This window comes from Miniopterus natalensis, chromosome 1, assembly GCF_054644295.1.
Source record: "Miniopterus natalensis isolate mMinNat1 chromosome 1, mMinNat1.hap1, whole genome shotgun sequence".
Taxonomy (NCBI): Eukaryota; Metazoa; Chordata; class Mammalia; order Chiroptera; family Miniopteridae; genus Miniopterus; species Miniopterus natalensis.
Window position 1 is genome coordinate 119,368,185 of NC_142081.1, and position 16,196 is coordinate 119,384,380.

At 37.7% G+C, this 16,196-nt stretch overlaps 1 pseudogene; it reads right to left on the minus strand.

Moving 5' to 3' along the window:
* Positions 1-12,733: 12,733 nt before the first annotated feature.
* Positions 12,734-13,259, minus strand: LOC107537290 (ferritin light chain pseudogene; annotated as a pseudogene).
* Between the last annotated feature and the right edge of the window lie 2,937 nt (positions 13,260-16,196).

Sequence of the window (16,196 nt, forward strand, 5' to 3'; positions counted from 1 at the left end):
ATGTCTTCCTCAAAATCAGTGGATATCACTGGATAGCTCCAAGCAGTAGGTACTGACACAGCTGCATTTGGAAACAGATAAATGGAGGGGATGAAAGATATTTTCAGTATCTACTGTGGGAACACTCTTAGCGAGCACCCCGAAATCTACGTGGCCTGCAGTCTTTCCCATTTCCACAAAAGGTAATTTCATCTTTACAGTTGTCAGGGCAATATCTGAGGTAGTCTTGATTTCAGAAATAATTCTTTAGCATAACTTGGCAGCTTTAAATTTACAAAACAGTAATGGGGATGTAAAGCATAGCATAGGAAATATAGTCGATAATACTGTAATAACTATGTATAGTGTCAGATGGATACTAGATTTATTGAGGTGATCTCTTTGTAAGTTATGTAAACATCTAATCATTATATTGTATACCTGAAACTAATAAAATATTGTATGTCAACTGTTAAAAAAAAAAGAATATGCCCCAAACTTACCATTTCTCTGTTTTCTATTATCTGGTCCTTCTCACTGCTCCCACCTTGGCTTTCTTAAATTTATTCCTAGCACAATAGCCAGAATGTTCCTATTAAAATGTAAATAAGATCTTGTCACCACTGTTTAAAACTCTTAAATGGCTTCACATCTTGTTACAATAAGAACTAAATTGTTACACTGGCCTGCTAGGTTCCTTAATGATCTACTTCCTTCCCCACCTTGCTGCCCCTAGGACATGCCAGGTATGCTGGTACTTTGGGACATGGCTTTTCCTGTTCCCTTTCATGATCTATTTCTTACTTTCTTCAGGCCTTCCTCAATGTCCCCTTCAGTGAGTCCTTTATCACTCTATTTAAAATTGCATCACTGGCCCTTATTACTCACTATTTCCCCTCCCTGTCTACTTTTCCTTTAGAGCACTTATGACCACCTGTTATACATTATCTTTTACTTATTTATTGTATATTTATTTACCATGTTATTCATTTATTTTTATCTTTCTCCACTAGAATGTGACCTCCACAACAGTAGTGATATTTGCTATTTTAATTGCTCTATCCTCAGAGCTTAGAAGAGTAACTGGTACATAGAAATCACTAAAAGATATCTGTTGAATAAATGAGTGCATTATTACACAGTCATTTAAAATTAATATCATAATAAATATCAATGATACACAAAGTAAAGACAAAAGCATAATGAACCCCTTATACCAATCACCCAGCCTCCGCAGTGATCACCTTTCCGCTCTTCTTATTTCATCTAGCTTATCTATTCCTTACTCAATATTCACTCAGTGGCCACTCAATTCTTATATTTTTTCAGGTAAAATTACATATATTGAGATGCATAAATCTTTACAATTTTTGACAAATGTATATAACTAAGGAAACCTTACCTTTATCATAACATGAAACGTATTCATCTGCCCAGAAAGTTCGCTATGTCCATTCCAAGGCAAACCACTGCCACCAATACCCACCTCCCAAACCAGGTAAGGACTGTTCCGATTTTTCTCACCTTAACTTGTTATCACCTATTCTAGAGCTTCACATATACATTGAACCACACAACAGGGACTCTTCATTTTATTTGGCTCTTTTCACTCAGAACAACATCTGTGAGAGTTATTCATGTTTTTGCATGCATTAGTAAGTGGTTCCTCTTTATGCTGAGTTAAGTAGTCCATTGTATAAATGTATGGTAATTTGTTGTTCCATTCTCACAATGGTGGACATTTGCCTCTGTTTTATAGCTCAGTAAGTGGTCTATTTAGCTAAACGTTTCATGTGCAATTGAAAAGAATTTGTTTTTTGGCTATTGTTCAAATTCTTCTATGAGCCTTTTTTTTTGACGTATGTTTTTACTGTTCTTGGATAAATGATTAGAAATGGAATTCTTAGGTCAAAGGGCTGGTGTAAGTTTAACTATATAACAAGGGCCAAACATATCTACAAAGCAGTTGTATCACTTTATATTTCCATGAGTTCTTTATGGTTCTAATTTGCATTTCCCAGATGGCAAATGATATTGTGCTTACTAGGTATTCATTTGTCAAGTGCAAGGAAGCAGGAGAGAAGCAAGGGGAGCGAGAACATGAGAACCCTGTCTTGGGGTTATAACTAGGAGTTTAACCAAGTAAGCCTTCAGGATTTCACATGCTTGCAAGTGGCTCCACCCCTTTGCCAATTATCTTTTTCCCAGGATAGACTGACAAACAAGCATCTTCCCTACGGCACCCTGACTTCATTGCACATGTGTCCATTTCCCTTTCCCCAGTGATTTGTAGGGAATGGACCGGTGGTTCCCTGGGGAGTGTAAAGTTGCAGCTTCCTGGTGAAGCTGCCCAGATGACCATGCTTATAATGTCTGGCCTTCCCTTTGCTTCTTTCCTATTATTATTAACTAGCTAGCAACAATCTCAGAATCATTTTGAATATAGTATATAATATAGGTGAAAGTTATTTACTTATTTTTTCACTTGGATATACAGTTGTCCCAGCGCTGTTTGTTGAAAATATTTTCCGTTTCCCACTGGATCACTTTGAGATCTTTGTCAAATATCAATTAACCACGTAAATGGGGTCTGTTCCTGGATCTCTGTTGTGTTTCTATACTCTATTTGCCTATTTCCATTCCAAGCCCAAACTGGTGACTATAGCTTTATAGTACATCTTTGAGACTTATGGCTTAGGATTTCCAACTTTGTTTTTCTTTTGCAATATTGTTTTGAGTGTTCTAGGTCCTTTGTATTTCCATATGGATTTTCATAAATAGCTGCTCAGTTCCTATAGAAATAGTTTGCTGGGATTATGATTGGTATTGCTTTCTGGCTCAACATACGGTCTATTTAAGTGAATGTTTGCATATATTTGAAAAGAAATATATTCTACAGTTTGAGGATATAATGTCTGTAAATGTCAAAGATCAAGTTGGTTGATAGTCTAATGGTTCTATCAATTACTGAGGAGGGCTACAAAAATATCCAGCTTTGATGTTACATTTACCTAGTTTGCCTTTTAATTTCATTAGTTTTTACTTCATGTAATTTGAAGCTTTGTATTTGGGTGCACACATTAACAAGCATTATGTCTTCATGATGTGTCAACTCTTTTTCATGATGAAGAGTCTCCTTTTATTTTTGGTAACACTTCTTGTCTGAATGTCTATTTTGTCCTACGTTACTGTCGCCACCCCAGTTTTTTATGATTAATTTTTTCATGGTTTATAGGTATCCCATGCTTTTCGAAAGTTTGCATTATGCTACCTCGCTTTTCCAAAAGACATTGGTACCTGTTTTTGCTAACTGAAAGAAATTTGAAGAGGATTTTCACTTTTATGAGTAAAGCCATCGCCATACTAACATAGGTCTTTTCATAACAATAAAGTGGTGTAACACTGACTTGGGGAAAGTGGGAGATGCTTTTTGCTTTTATCATTTAGGCTTACAAAAATTTTCATAAAAATGCTCTACTTTTGGATAGCAGGGGAAACCTTTTTTCATCCCTTTTTAAAAAATATTAATTGGGTCTTTATATTAAAGTATTGTACATCTTTTAAAGACATTATATTATAGGTCTCTGCTTTTTTATATAGGCTGACAGTCTTTGCCTTCTTGGGGGAAAGTTTAGATCATTTAAAATTAATGTAATTGTTCATGTAAAACTGAATCAGGAAGAATCAGAAAACCTGAATAGCCTAATAACAAATGATGAAATTGAAGCAGTAGTAAAAAAACTCCCAGCAAACAAAAGCCCTGGTTCAGACGGCTTCACAGGGGAGCTTTCTAATTCGTTAAGTTGTAGAATTAGATAAGTTTATTAAAATTTTTTTCTTGCTTTTTGAGGTAGTGCTATGAACTTCCCTATCAGGACTGCTTTTACTGTGTCCCATAGATTTTAGGTGGTTGTGTGTTCGTTTTTGTTTGTTTCCAGGAAGTTTACATGATCTCACTCACACGTGGAACCTAATAAACAAAATAGACTGAGGAACAAAATAGATCCAGAGACATAGAAGTATGGAACAGACTGGTGAATCTCAGTGGGAAGGCGGGGGTGGGGGAGAGGATGGGGAGAGATTAATCAAAGAACTTATATGTATATATGCATGACCCATGGACACAGACAATAGTGTGGTAAAGGCCTGGAGGGTGCAGCAGATGGGGGGTGGAGGGAATCAATGGGGGAAAAAAGGGGGACATCTGTAATACTTTCAATAAAGATAAATTTTAAAAATAAAATTAATGTAATTGTTGGTATGGTGGGATTTAAATCTACCATTTTATTAATTGTTTTCAATTAGTCTCATCTCTTTTTTTTTTTTGCTTCCCTTTTCTTTCTTTAGAGCAAACCAAATATTTCAAAAATATTTTATTTTGATGCTTATATTAACATTTTCATTCTGCTGTGAAAATCTTTTAGTGGTACTCTAGGAATTTTCATTTTCATCTTGAACTAATAAAAACTTAGAGTTAATATTGCACTAATCCATTAAAAACATAGGAATCTTTTACCAGCATAATACTATTTGCTCCTCTCTTCCTTGTGACATTGTGTTATACATTACAACTACATACATTATAACCTATATAATATATTATAATTTTTGTTTTAAACTATTATAGGACATAAATAAATTAACGTACTTTGTAATAGGTTATATTTTATATTTTTGTGATGGATTAAACATGGCCACAAATACCTATTTTTTGCTACTACTTCTATTAAAATGTAGAGTCTACTTTCTAATCCTCATGATGTGGGACTGATATTAACACTTGATCAACAAAATGCAGTGAAAATAATGTTCTTAGTCTTCCAATGCTAGCACGTAAAAAACCTTGCAGCTTCCACCTGAGTTTCTTGGGCCACTTGTAACTCAGTCACCATGCTGTGAGATGCCCAAGCCATATGGAGAAGTCTTAAGTAAGCTCCTAGCTAGCAGCCACAAAGTGAGCCATCTTAACAATCCTGCTAGTTGTGTCTTTAGATGACTCCATCCTCCACTTTCATCTGACTACAACCACATCTTGAAAGATTCCAAGTAAATATTGCCCAGAAGATCCCAGTTAACCTACAAGACCTTGAGAAAGAATAGTACATCTTTATATCAAGCACTACGTTTTGGGGGGTTTGTTAGGCTATTATAGATAATGGACTCATTCTTAATCATTTTCCCACCAATTATCACTTGGTGTCGTTTGCCTTCAGCTTGAGGAATTTTATTAGCATTTCTTATGATGCAGTTTGTTAGTGCTGACTTTTTACATTTTGTTAATAATCTGAAATGTCTCTTTCACCTTTATTTTTGAGAAATAGTTTTACTGGATATAGAATGCCAAGTTGACAGTTCTTTTTTTCTCAAAACACTTAATATTTTCCATTGTCTTTTAGCTTCTGCTGTTATTAATGGGAAGTAAGCAATAAATTTTTAAATAATTTTTGTCATGCTGTTTCAAGAATTTCTCTTTTCTTTTGACTTTAGCAGTTTGATTATGATGGGTCTGATTGTGCTTTCTTTATGTTTATCCTACTTGGGCTTGATGAGCTTCTTAAATGTATACGTTGACATCTCCTATCAAATTTGGGAAGTTGTTGGCCATTGTTTTTCCGTTTTGGCTGTTCCTATTGACATATCCTCAAGCTCAGACATTTTTTCCCACGAACATGTCCAGTCTACTAATAAGCCTATTAAAAGCATTTTTTATTTGTTACAGTGTTTTTGATCTCTAGCATTTTTTAATTCTTAGAATCTCCATCTCTCTGCTTACATTTTCTATCTGTTTTTGCGTGTTGTTTATTTTTTCCATTAGAGTCCTTAGCACATTAATCGTAATTGTTTTAAATCCACAGTTCGATAATTCTGACATTCTGGTTCTGATACTTGCTGAGTCTCTTCAAGCTATGATTGCTTGGTTTTGCCTTTTAGTATGCTTTTTAATTCTTCTCTGATAGCTAGAGATGATGTACTGAGTAAAAGGAACTTCAGCATTTAAGCTGTTAGTAATGTGGTGGTAAGGAAGGGGAAGGGGAAGCATCTTCTAGTCCTATAATTAGGTCTCAGTCATTTAGTGAGCCTGTGCCCTGGCCTGTGGACTTTATAAGTGCTTTTTAAAAAAAATCTATTTATGTATCTATATATCTATCTAACTGTTATTTTCTTCTCATAAGGCACAAAATGGCTAGAGGGGACTGGAATTTGGTATTCCCCTTCCCCAGGTTGGTTCAGCTCTGATAAAACCACAAGAAATTAGGCTCTGATAAAATAGTTTATCTTGAGGGCTGCCCCTGTTAAGAACAGAATGACCTGGCATATTTCACATGATTATTTTCCCCACCCCTACCAAAAGCACAAGGGGATTTTTCTCTCATCTTCAATGTGAGACCCTGGTAGAGCTCCTGGAGGTAAAGCTCATAAAAGTATGAGTCCTTCCCTCATGACTGGGTCTCCTTAGAGTTTTTAACTCTTATACTGTCCACATTGTGCCTTCAGCAATTTCAGAATGATTGAGGGAGGTAACAAAACTAGATTGGTGGGAGTTTAGATTTTATTCCAAGTATGATTGGAAGTCCTTGGAAGGTCAAATAAGGAGTGATTGGATCTGATTTACAATTTTAAATGATTTTTCTGACCAATTTGTGAAGACAGGAATGTGCCGTGGTGGGTAGGACAAACATAGCAGTTAGGAAGCCAGTGAGGAGGCTGTTTCAGTTGTCCAAATACATGTTGATGTGAACTGAGAATCAGTTTTGCAACTGGCCTCTATCTTGGAGCCAGCCTAGAATATTTCCAAAAGCAAATGGGAAAATTTTATGTGTTCAGTGGCCTCTGAGAGCCATAGATAATTTATTCTCCAGTCTCAGGTCCTGGAATAAATATTGCGTGCCCAAAAGCAATGGCTTTCTATTTAGCTTTATTTTCATCAACTTTGTAGTTCACCCCAAAGAATTGTCACTTCTTGAAATTATATCATATTTCCCAATTCTGTACTTCTACACATGACATTTCTTCCTGCTTGAAATATATTCCTTATACATTTAAACATTTGTTATTTAGGTTTTATTCAAATGCTACTGAGGACATTTTTTTTTTCTCACCTCTGACGCAATTATATTTTTCAAGGTGCTAGTTTATACCGCAGTTGTTCTTTTGTAATGTCAAGAACTATGAATAGTTTGAGGAGTTATCCTAATGGCATGGTAAATGAGCAATGCACAATATCATGGGTACTGGCAGAAGAAATGAACTCCTGAGTCAGAGACAAAGGACTTTCATACTTAAGCCATAACAGGCAGCATGAGCTTCATGTTTTGTTAGTTCTTCTTGCTCCCCAAGTCCCATGGGAATAACACAGAGAAGCCTAGGAGGATTCTGTGTAGTCACACCTGAGGAATGAAAAACTTAGGAAATCTGAAGATTTTATAATGGGCTGCAAATAGTCTTTTAGATGTTTCCTCTAGAGGGAGACATTATATTTTTATACTGGACAATCAACAAACCTGCTCTCTATTCTGTCTTCCAAGACTGTTCATTCTATCAACATCCTTCAAAAGATAGCCTGGAATATAAAGGCAGTTAGTGCTTCTGCTCACAAGATGAGCAAAATCATGGGAGACCAATGGAGAATTGCCTCCCAATGTCGATAGTGCAAGGATCCAGTGCCATATGTGTTATTATGGACTTAATGTGTCCCCAAAAATTCATATGTGGAAATCCTATCCCCCAATGTGATACTATTAGGAGGTGGGGTGTTTGGGAGAAAATTAAGACATGAGGTGAAGGCCTCATGAATGGGTTTAGTGCCCTTATAAAAAGAGACAGGATAGAGCTTGCTGCTTCTCTCGGCTCTCTGCCATTTGAGGGTACAGCAAGAAGATTGCCACCTGCAAACCTGAAAGAGGGTCTTCACCAAGAATCTGACCATGCTAGCACCCTGATCCCTGATTTCCAGACTGTGAGAAATAAATCTTTTGTTTATGCACCTAGTTTATGATACTTTTGTTATAGCAGCCCAAACTTACTAAGGCATATGCTTATGTTACCTATTCCTAGCCCAGTGTCTCTACACCTAGAACTCAAGAAATTTGTATTGAGTAAATGAAGTACCTGATTAATTGCCTCTTTCTACTGATTGCATCTACTCAAATCCTACTGATTAATATGTATTAATACCAACTTAGTATGTTTACTTAAAAAAACTCACTAAAATTTTATGTTTTAAGCTATAATGCTGTTAGTTCAATTCCTTTTGAGACTTCAGATTTGGGGAAAATTAATTTGGCAGATATTTACTAAAATGTTGCAAATTTAAAGGCATGAGATATACAACTGGGAGGTTTACCTTAATGAGAAGTGAGGAAATCTTGGAAGAGGCAGTCCAGGGAATCTTGCCTGGCTAAGCATGAACATATCAGCATAGGGAAGAGAATTCTTTAGCCAGACAGCGAGCAGGCACAATGGTTCCAAAAGGGAAACCCCAAATTTGCAGGTTCTCAGCCACAGCAGCCAAGGAAGCTATGATGCTTAGTCCCGCAATACTTCTAAGGGGAGCACTATTGCTGTTTTCTTCAGGGTAATTCTTCATGGTGAGAGATTGCCCATGCACTTCAGGACATCTAGCATCCCTCACTCTCAGGTCTTACATGCCAGCAAAATGATCCAGGTTCTATTCATTGTAAACATTTGTCAAAAAATATCCCACAGCCAAAACAAAACAAAACAAAACAATATGCCCTAAAGGAATGGTATTGTCCATTTTCAAGAACTGCTGGGTGAGATGTAAAGGTCTCACACTAATATAATGTGCGTCAGGGTCTAGATAAATTCCAGTGCTCTTTGGGGACAGTGACTGAAATTGTGGACACTGGCTTCCTGGAGAGAATATCTCTTTGAGGTGAACCCCACAGATATTAAGATTCTACATAGATGCCATCTTCCCCATAAAAAGATTGGATTCTCTATATCTTATTTATATTTTCTTTATCCAGCAACCTTAATTTATTTGTCTAAAATATTTGTTGAGCTGTCACTAGTGCCAGATACTGTTTTTGGTGTTGGGATAGGGCACTGGATATGAAAATACTCTGGTTTCATAGAGTTTACATTCTATTAAGAGGAGATAGTAAAGGTATGTGGTTAAAACGGGTAATTTCATATGGTATCAAATCCTTAAAGAATACTGGGCTGAGATAGTGCCATGAGGAGGGGTAAGGAGAGGTTTCCTGGGACTCAGGGCAGTTCAGGGAAGTTCTCGGAGGATAATTAAATGGAGATCTCAGGGATAAGTGGAGGTTGCACATGGGAAGAGCTGGTGGGAGTTTGTTCCAAAGGGAAGGACGAGCAAAGATGTTGAAGAGAAAAATTAGTGTATGTGTTTTATACTAACTAGTCACTGGATATTGTATCACGACATCTTTCATTATAATAGTAATGTTATCATTTCTCCTGTCCTTCTCAGGGACTTCACAGTCATTAGCTCATGTAATCCTCACAACAGCTCTATAAGGTATACATGGTCACTAATTTAGAGGCATGACAATTCTGTCTTGGAGAGATTCAGTCACTCAAAGAATTTGGATTCAAATCCAGGTCACATTATCTAGTTCTGCCTGCCTCTGACTTTTATTTGTTTTGTTTCTATTCTGCCTTCCTAGGTAAATTTTGTTTCATTTTTTAAAAAAGGTATATTAGTCAGCTTGGGCTATCATAACAAAATACCATAGACTGAGTGGCTTAGATGACAGAAACTTATGGCTGGAAGTCCAAGCTCAAGAAGGTGATAGCTGATTTGGTTACCGGTGGGAACCCTCTTCTTGGCTGACTGTCTTTTCACTGTGTCCTCACATGGTGGGGAGACAGAGAGAGCTCTGGTCTCTGTTCTTCTTCTTATAAAGGCACTAATCCCAACATGGGACCCCACCCTAATAATCTCATCTAGACCTAATGACTTCTCCAAGGACCTGCCTCCAAATACTGTCACATTGGAGGTCAGGGCTTCACCACTTGAATTTTGGAGCAATGCGTTCAGTTCGTACCAGATGGGAACTATGCATTGTATATATTGGGCACCGTCTAAAATGCTTATCAACACAGACTAAAGCAATATTAGCAGAATGAAAGCTAATTTATTTTGCATAGCTAATTCCAACTTGTGTTACAGGTTTCAGTTTAGCTGCTAGCTTTCCAGGAAGCACTGGGTTAGCTGCCTCTCCCAAATGCTTTCCTAGTATCCTACTTATACTTTAGTGCTTTCTTATCTGTTCTCCCCTACTTTGTAAGGTCCTTGAAAACCATCACCATTGTCTTCCTAATGTGGCAGTGCTGCACCTATACACAGCAGCTGAATAATTATTCAATTAAGTTGATCTAAAATCCTTGGCATCGTAAAAGCTTTCTGTACCTTAGTAAAGTGCAGATGATCTCTTTAATTTAGTTAAGAGAGTTCTGTGAACAGATGGTATGAAACCACTGTTGTTTCTTTTTTACCCCCCTTGCCTCATCACTCACCATTTATTTATCCTCTTTTCAAGTTCTTCACTTTACTCGTAACACACCTTAGGATTTAGCTGTCTGTAAAGGTTAAACAAACTGTGGCAGGGGATTTCAAAATTGATCTATATTTCTAGAATGGTAGCTGTCATTCTTTAAATGCCAAGGCTAAAACAGCGTGATGATTGTTTTGTCTGAAGGTGACCTTTAGCACCCTGAAGATATTGGCGATGGATTTTTCTGGTTCTCCTGTGAAAGATTCACAATAGCATAGCATTAAGTTCCTTGATATGCCTAAGTTAAATTAGTGAGAGGTTAAAAATATAGTCAGAGTAACAACTCTCAATCAGAAAAGGAGACCACATTATCTGACAAGCCTAAGCATATTTATCAGGATAGTGGGATAAAATATTTGAAATTATGACTATTCTGGAAAAATCTAAGGAGGTATGAGCATAGGTCTAGGTAATTTTAAGGTACGTTATTTCCACTCACAAGTTATTTGTTTCACAAAGTTCCTTGAAGATAATGAAGTTTATCTATAAATATATGTATACAAATAATATAGATATAAATCTATTTTACTATAAATGATAAAATATGTAAGGAGTACTTCATCATTATACTTTCATTTTTAATTAATTTTCTTTTTATTAATGTAATATATGCACTTAATATTAAAATGCCAAGTTCACCCTAAATACAGGGGCCTGCCACCCTAACCCTTCTCTGGCTTTAATCTCTTTCTACAAAGGCAATAACTCTCTACAGAGTTTCTTGCTGTTCTAACATTTATATCCATATTGTTATACCACAAGTAAATGTTATTTCTTGATTGCCAATTTTAGACTTTATCTGTTTCCTGTTATGATGATTGACAATGTGCCTCTCTTAGACCACTTCACTCATTTGCCACCACGCCCATCTTGGTGTAATTGTATTACAGCTTTTGTTTACACCAATAATCAGTGTTCACATTATCATTATTATGTGAGTACTGTTGTTAGTTTTCTTTCTGGTGCAACCTTTTTTTTCTGGAATTAACAGCAGCCTCATTTTTCCCCCCATTTGCTTAGTTTTTCCTTTACCCATCTCCGTTTTCCACCAAATACTCAATAGACCAATAATTTTCCAAGTATTCAAACACATCACTTAACCCACAATTTCCTCTTTTCCCCCTGGAAACCTCCTGCTGTGGCCTCAGCCCCAGCTCCTGCTGGGATTGACTGCCTTCTAGGTGAGCTGCAGGGATCCCGTCCTGGGACTTCACAGGAACTAGCCCCAATGCTAGAAAGACTATCTCTTGAATCCCATGTTTTCCTCTCTTGATTTTTTACCTTGTTATTTTAGAGCACATTTTTATTGGAGTTCCTAAGGAAAAGAACATTGATGATATATGTTTAGTAGTTATAAGTTTTGAAATATCGTTTTTTGTAAACTTAAAAGTCGATTCACAGTTCGACTGGGTTTACAATTCTCGGTTGAAAGTAATTTCCCTTCAAAATTTTAACTTTATCGATTCATTGCTTTCACATCCCCATTATAGCTGTTTGAGAAGTCCAGTGCCATTTTGATCTTTTGTATGTAATATGTTTTCCTTACTTAGATATATATCACCAAATATAATTTAATATATGCTATGTACATACATACGTAAACTTTTCATTTTGGAATGATTTTAAAATTACAAAATGTTGCAAAAATAATACATGCAAATCTTATATATTTCTCATCCAGATTTCCTGATTTCTTAAGTTATTTTCTTGATAATTTACTCCCTTTATTTTCTCTGCTCTCTCTTTCTGGAATACTTATTAGTGGGATCTTGGATGTCCTGGGTCAATGCTCAGATTTTCTTATATTTTTCTGTTTTGGGCTTTGATCTACTTTCTGGTAGATTTTCTTTGTTCTGGCTGGTACCTCCCATTCACCTAATCCACGTGGGTGACAGGACTTGGAGCCTGAATGACGTGGTCTCCAGGGCTTGGCCTCCTGGGTCACACTGCAGGGTGAAGGAAGGAGGGTGGTCTGGAGAAACAAATAGAGAATATTTAGCACTTTGCCATGTACGCTTTAAAAATGATACAATTAAAAGCTATTTGGAGAGTCTGGTGTTCTCTTTTTCCTTTTTTCTGCAAAATGCTTTTTGTTTCCATTTGGTCCAAGGCATGGGAGAGGGCTCCAGGGTGGTTAAAAGGATGCCTAGTGGTTTCAGGGAGAGGCTCAGGCAAAACCCAGATACCAGGGAGATGCAGATGGCCCCTCAAAGGCCTCTGGGCTCCAAAGGCTCCTGGTCATGCTTGAGAGTGAACCATTCGAAGAGATACTCACCCAGCCCAGCCTGGGGAGGTGAGTCAGGTGTCCCCCATCTTCTTGATGAGTTTCACCTCCTCTAGGAAGTGGCTCTGCAGGAAATCACAGAGATGAGGGTCTGTGGGGTAGAACCCTGGGCATGCAGATCCAAAAGGGCCTGGGTCAATTCTCCAAGGCCTTGGTGGCTTCCATGGCATCCTGAGTTTCACCCCACTCATTTTGGGGAGGCATCAGCACGTCCTGGAGGAGGGCACTGCTACAGTGCCGGTTTTGCATCTTTAAGAGATGCTTGGCACCTTCTGGCTTTTTCTCCCCCAACTCGAGGAAGTGGCCCACGCCCTCTAGAGTCACATCATCAGGTGGAAATAGAAGCCCAGAGGGAGGGATGTGCAGAAGGCCTGCAGAGGCAGGTTGACCAGGCGGTTGATGGCAGCCTCCACCTCGGTGGAATAATTCTGACGAATTTGGGAGCTCATGGTTGTTCAACACTAAGGAGCTGAGGTCCAAAAATGGTGTTGGCTGGTCTTGGAGGCTGAGGATGGCTGAATTGGTTCCAAAGGTGGTGACAGGAAAGGAGGTTTGACAGTGCTCTGAGGCTGGGTCTGTTCCGTCCAAACACTGTTGAAGCAAAAGATCAGATCCAGGGGGGCCCCGAGGGCACAGCCAGAGTATAGGGTTTTGTAGAGGCCAAGCTTTGATCTTCTACAGAGTCAACCTTTGGTGTGATGATGAGTGGAGGGGAAAAGATTAGAGTCAAGGCCAGGGGCCTGGCTGTGCTGGGTTAGAGATCTGAAAGTCTAAGACTTGTAAAACAGATTTTAATAAAGCCCTGAATTGTATTCCTGTAGCTTAACTCTGCTTTCCAAGCAGTCAGTTCTCGGATGGCTGGAATTCTCAGGGTTCCTGCGAGGCGCTAACTTTTACCCTCCAGCTCTCTGCTAAGTCTCTTGCAATCTCTCTATCTACTTTCCGGCTCTCAAAATGTTGCCCAAACCTCATTTCAGCTGTTATCTCCTTTCCTAATCTCTTTGTACTTTTGTATTTATATCTTTTGGTCTTTTATCTCTATTAGTTAGCTTAGAAATCAAAGTGACTATCTGCTATGTTTAACTAAAATTCTTACACATTTTCATAAACTGACTCAATAAATTCCACAAATGGACTCAGAGAGAACTGAGTAAATTAAGAAGCAGTGAATAATAGCAATTTCATCTACTAAATAGGTCTGTAAGTCTAGAAATTCTTTAATCTGAAAACTATATGTCCAATAAAAAATACTGTTTTATATTTAGCACATTTATCACTGCCTAGGGTTTTGGTCATTTTTTGGTCATTAAAAATAAGGCCAAGCAATGTGTGATATTGCTGTTTCTAATGTGGGGCCATACACCTGGCAGGGATGAACGGATATCCATCACTTCTTCTGTCTGTTCTCTGGCAAAAGTGCTCACACACTGAAACCGCAAAGCATGAGAAAGAAAGAAGGAAAGAAGGTGAATTATCCGCCCTTAAATGACTGCGAGCTGGCTGCAGCAGATGCTACCGAAAGAAATCTGCCCAAGGTCCATTTTAAACAAACATATTTATAACTCAGTCCTTTACATTTGTAATTTAACAATTGAATTATTTCCATTTAACTGGCAGCAGATGGTGTGTGATTATTGCCTTCCTGATAAAAAAGAGCCTGTCAATACTTGTTAAATATAAATTAAGCCAAGGGTTACTGCAACTGCATGAGTTTCATTAATATAGCTTATTCAGTTTGGATTTGGGGATTAAAATGCATAGAAATCTCATAATTTACCTATGCATTATGCATCTTGGCACCTCGACTTTAAAATGAAGTAGTTTGGTAGTGAATTCTTCTGGAAATATAACTTACTTTTGCTATTTTAAGTTAGAAAATAAAGTTGTTCCTGTGTAAACACAGGCGGAAGCTTGCATATTTTAAAATTGATTATGCGTGTGAAATGCTGTCCTCAAGCCCAGGGACTTTGCAACCTGTGCGCCCGCCTGCTGTCCTCTCGGGGTAAAAGGAAGGCAGCCCTCGGGACAGCGAACACCGCCTCCCTTACAGTCCAAGCAGCAGATTGCATTTAAATGCGGTTTTCCCTCTTCAGAAAGCAACCGCATTTAAAAAAATGTACTATTATCCAGCAAGTATATAAACCTGTTCAGAGGTGTTTCTGTTCCTTTCTGATGCACTGCTTTGGCTGAAACTAGAGCAGCTGCAATATCACTTGGAAGTTTTCAGGATGGAACTTCCCATGTTTGACTTAGTGGAACCCGCTGTAGTATGTAGCGCAGGAAAAACAACAAGGCGTTTTGTCTTGGACTTGAGGTGTATGTGTGTTTGTGTGTGTGCTTTATGGGAGTAGACTTTTTTGAGGGTTATTTTTATCATTGTTTTTGTGGTTCTGCCTCTCCTGCAATTCATCATCACCTTCATGATATTTTTCAGGGATATCTCTGTTTCAGGCAATGGCCCAGGGGTGGTCCCTGCTGAAGTTGCCTTTTCTTCCTCCAGGGCTCAATTGATCACGCTACCCAGTGAATCCATCACCTTCCCCTCCGTTTCTGAGAGCTCATCACTCATTTGTCTCCTGGCTGACTTAGATGCCTCTTTCTTCTCTTTAGAAAAATATGTTTTTGCCAGTGATTTTTTTAAAGAAAGCTTTTAGGAGATTTTTTTGGTGTGTATGTGTATGAATGTCATGAGGTTCTAGAATAAAATACAGATAGTTATATACAAAGATAGGAAAGGCTTCAAAATCAGATATATTTTGTTGTTTAAAGAAACTTGCCAATACAGCACTATGCAAGTCCCACAGTCTATTAGGGCTTGGGTCCCTCATCTAAAGTTGTCTGACACAAATTAGGAGATATATAAGTCAAACTGTATATAGTTTTTGTAGAAAGTCACCAATTTTACATATCAGAAATTTTATATGATGCAATGTGATATTTAAAAAAAAATTAAGTTAGAATTAACAGGACTTGATAACCTATTGTATTAGGTGCTGAGGGAGAAAGGAGTTTAATGACTGATAAGTGTTGATCTTTGGTGTTTATCTTGAATTTTAATTCATCATTAGTATCAATGTAGATAATAGCTGTCACATATAAAACTGTTTCAGACAAAATTCTATGATATGTATTTTATATATATGTGAATGATCATCTAATTCTCTATTCTTTGAGGGCAGTATTACTGTTATTCTGAATTTTTAACTAACTTGCACAGATCACATAGGTAAAAGGTGGTGAAAGCTGAGTTCTCAATCTTGCTCCCTGGCTCCAGAGTCTGTGCCGTAGGTGTCAGGTCACTCCCCAGAGGGCTTTGAATGTGTCCCTTGTGATACCATTGTCCCTAGTGCATTTACTTCCCCTCATCTCCTGTAGGACTGTCCTCA